Source organism: Saccopteryx bilineata, chromosome 3 (assembly GCF_036850765.1).
Source record: "Saccopteryx bilineata isolate mSacBil1 chromosome 3, mSacBil1_pri_phased_curated, whole genome shotgun sequence".
In the NCBI taxonomy this organism is placed as follows: Eukaryota; Metazoa; Chordata; class Mammalia; order Chiroptera; family Emballonuridae; genus Saccopteryx; species Saccopteryx bilineata.
Genome location: NC_089492.1, coordinates 240,405,037 through 240,409,456, shown reverse-complemented (window position 1 = coordinate 240,409,456; position 4,420 = coordinate 240,405,037). Strand labels below are relative to the sequence as shown.

At 40.7% G+C, this 4,420-nt stretch overlaps 1 pseudogene; it reads left to right on the top strand.

Annotated features, from left to right (window-relative positions):
• Positions 1-1,129: 1,129 nt before the first annotated feature.
• Positions 1,130-1,794, top strand: LOC136330019 (peptidyl-prolyl cis-trans isomerase FKBP3 pseudogene; annotated as a pseudogene).
• The last annotated feature ends 2,626 nt before the right edge of the window (positions 1,795-4,420 follow it).

The following is a 4,420-nucleotide window of genomic DNA, read 5'->3' as shown; positions in this document are numbered from 1 at the left end:
CAGGCCACATACAGGAACAGATGGATGTTCCTGTCTCTCTCTCTCTCCCTTCCTCACTGGCTATAATCAATCAATAGAAATTTTTAAATATTCATAACAGTACCTGACATATGAATCACAATTGTAATTGTTATTTTGATGGTTTAGGCCAGGGGCACAATGACCTCCTCAAAAGTCCAGGTTCCTTCCCTCTTTCCACTTTGCCACGCCATGTGTGTTATATGATATTGAAACTGTTCTCAGCCTGACCTGTGGTGGCACAGTGGATCAAGCACCGACCTGGAACGCTGAGGTCAGCAGTTCAAAACCTTGGGCTTGCCCGGTCAAGGCACATATGGGAGTTGATGCTTCCTGCTCCTCCCCCCTTCTTTCTCTCTCTCTCTCTCTCTCTCTCCTCTAAAATGAATAAATTTAAAAAAAAGAAGAAACTGTTCTTGGCATCACCTCCTTTCATAACCTTGTCTATAAGTAGAAAAGAGGTAAGCCTCTGTCCTTTTTTGTGTCCTCTTTTAAGACACAGGAATTTTTCAAAGAAATCCCCTACCTGGCGGGATTCCCTTTGCTTCTCGTTGGCCAAGATTTCATCACATTCTCATGTCTAAACCAACCACTTACCACAGAAATGAATCTACCAGGTTGGCTGTAGACTAATTAAAACCTAAACCCTAAAGCGTGGTGAGGCCCCTGAAGCATATACTATGCCAGTGCCAGAAGGAAGAAAGTCGTGGTTGTGTTAGGAAGAAAGTAAGAAAGAGGCTAGGGGATAGTCAACCAATAGTGACTGCTTATGGCCTGCCCATTCTGTGTGACTGGTGCGTACAATACTGCAGAGAACAAAAAAGGAGGTGGCAGGTCAGGTGAACTAGGTACCAGACAGACGTGGCATTTTTGCTGTAGGCAGTGGGGAACCATAAAGACTGGCACAGAAGCTAAGGAAAGCATAATAAAAAACACTACTAATTTTCATTTTAGCTTAGAATTTTCCTGAAGATGGTATGTAATCCTTTGCAAAGTATATGCAACATCATATGCAAATATACTTATTTCTCCCTCAAATATTTTACACAACTGGATGTGGTCTTTGCAAAACAACATCTTGGGGAAAAGCAGGGGCAGGCATTGGGAGTAGATGGTAGCTGCTGGTCCACAGCTGGCCTGGAGTGGGGGGTGGGTGCTGCACAGCTACCTGAAAAGGACATTATTGTTTCTGCACAACCATGGTTCAGATTCGTGACTTGCAGAACATAAGTAATTAGGAAACATTAACAATGTCACCAAAGCAGCTAACAAGGACCATTTGGTTTCAGGCTAGAACCATCTTTACGAATATCAGCATTTTAAGCGTACTGAAAGTATAAGGAAAGTGTCCGAGCAGATGAAACACAGGAAGCTTAATGAAGATAAACCCAAAGAAACCAAGTCTGAAGAGACTCTGGATAAAGGTCCACCAAATTATAGAAAATCTATTCTTTAAAAGGGGATAAAACCAACTTCCCCAAAGGGGAGACGTTGTTCACTGCTGGTAGACAGGAACACTACAGGAGAGAATTGTTTTCGATACCAACACTCAAACCAATTCAATGAAGAATCAAAATGCCACGCCTTTAAGTTTTGAGGTCGGAAGAGGCAAAGTTGTCAGAGGATGGGCTGAATCACTCTTGACTATGAGTGCAGGGGAAAGGCTTGATGGGAGATGAACCAGAACGGGCTTATGGAAAGGAAGGACAGCCAGATGCCAAAATTCCACCCAATGCAAAACTCATGTTTGAAGTGGAATTAGTGGATAATGATTGAAATAACAATGCTTCAAAACTAAAGACATCAGCAATGGCCTTGAAGAAACTTATGTAACTAACTACAGCTGGGTCCTATTGTAAGGGAGGAGTCAACTAGAAAACTTAAGGAGTTATGTTAGAACTTGTTTATTTCCTCTCCAAACTTGTATGAAATGTAATCTGTTATAAATCCCTGTTGTTTAAAATATTTACTATAGTTGTACAAAATACTGGTTAAGGAGAACTGATTTTTCTTTTACCTCATGTTGCAAACTAAAAGGCTCAGTGAAAATTTACCCAATGTAAAAAAAAACCCACCTTATTTTTTAAATAATAAACATCTTGGTGGAAATAATTGACTCATCAATAATATCTTTAAGTAGGGAAGCAAGCTAGTATTGGAATCAATATTTACATCTTAACTTCATTTTTTACTGCTTAGGACCCTTTTTTAGCTTCTGTACTAAGTTCTTTTACAATTTCCCTTCAAGGACCTGATGAATATCCATACCCCTCAGCCCAGTGCCCACCCTCAGTGCTGTGTGTAATTATCCCTATGTGAAAATGAATTCCACATGAATCTTCTGAGGAAAGCAGAGCCTTTTAACGTATTATTTTATTCCAAATGCGAAGTGCATTATTTGATTCATTAAAGAAGATTATAGTGCAAAGAGACTAACCCCAAGCTGGTGAAAACTTTTCAAATTAACATCCTAGGAGTTTCATTGTTGGCATAAGTTTTGCTTAACTGGGGGACCTGCACATACTGTGAAATACAAATGGATCAGGAAAAAGAAATGAGGAGATGTGTTTATCACTTATGAGACTTCCTAGTATTTCTGGACAAGAAACCTTGATTTCAGCCAGATCTTAGCTGAACAAAGGAAGATTATTCTTGTTGTTTCCGTGAGTGTCAAGCTGCATAATCTCCACTGGCAAAAGTAGCATAAAATACAAAAGGTAAGAAGTTCCCATGGGATGTTTGAAGATAAAGGTTCTCTCCTTGATGTATAGCACTTTAAATAAGTTAGGTACATATGGAAATTTGTTAAATAATTGAATGCTAACCCTGATTTAAGCCAAATCCCAAACCTGGGCAACTGAAAACTATTGTATTTCACATGGGTCACTAATTGTATCCTTCTCGTCGTTTATTCACTTATCCAACTTATTTTTGTCCAAAGCTTCAGTAGTTACTATTCTAGACACTTGGAAAATGGTATTGAATAAAACAGGCAAAAATCTCTGTTCCCTTAAAGATTACATTCTAATGAGGAGTGATATAAAACAAACAAGATACACAAGTACTATATATATAGTACAGTAGATAGTGGAAGATAATAAAGAGATGAACAGAGTAGGTGAGGGGAATAGGGGAATGGAGAAATGGCCAGGAAGCCTTGTAATTTTTTAGAGCATAACTAGGAAGAGCTCAGTTAGATGATGACTAGGATAACTCTTAATATAATAGAACTGTTCCTCAATATTTCTGATTTTTCTTCTCAGCACATGATTATAACATTGCGTTGAGGAGAGACAAGAGGTATTAAATATTTGTTGAGGAGAATGGGAAAGTGAATGGATGAGAAAAAATACTATGATTGCCAGGCAGCATTAAAATGAGTAAAAACAAGGCCCTGGCCGGTGGGCTCAGCGGTAGAGCGTCGGCCTGGCATGCAGGAGTCCCGGGTTCGATTCCCAGCCAGGGCACACAGGAGAAGCGCCCATCTGCTTCTCCACCCCTCCCCCTCTCCTTCCTCTCTGTCTCTCTCTTCCCCTCCCGCAGCCGAGGCTCCATTGGAGCAAAGATGGCCCGGGCACTGGGGATGGCTCCTGGGCCTCTGCCCCAGGCGCTAGAGTGGCTCTGGTTGCAACAGAGCGCTGCCCCGGAGGGGCAGAGCATATCGCCCCCTGGTGGGCATGCCGGGTGGATCCCGGTCAGGCGCATGCGGGAGTCTGTCTGACTGCCTCCCGGTTTCCAGCTTCAGAAAAATAAAAAAAATTAAAAAAATAAAAATAAAAAAATAAAATGAGTAAAAACAAGAATTGAAAAGAGACCAATGAGCATTGTAGTGTGGTTTTCTCAGGCCACATCGAGCTCTGTGGGAGCAGGCCTGGAGCAGGGGGAGAGGGATTTACATGTGTTGGTGTTTTGCCACAGTAGTATGATGAGCATAAAAAGGGACAGAGCAGGTTAATGCAAGGGTGTGATGATGCTGTAATTAGCAATGGAATATAAGCTGGCCAATAAGGGAAGGGAGGAAGTAATCAGGGAAAGTTATTAAGAAAATGCATTGGGATCAAGGTACTTAACAATGTACCATCACTAGAAAAGGTGCTTCACATTAATTAATGCTAACTCACAACAACCCTACAAAGTAGGTATTATAATTCCAAATTTATAGATTGCTAATAGACTGACCTCAAATATTGTGACCACATGAGAAGCCATGAGAGAGATTTAAAATTCTATCAGTTATTTCAATATCCAAATATATAATACATATATTCAATATCAATAACAAGTTTATTTGACTCTAGGAACAATGAAGAAGCAGGGAAGCACTTACAGATCTTGAGGTTTGGCCAAGGAAATGCAGAACCCAACCAAGAGGCTGACTTGGCAAGAGTGACAGGCTTCCTAA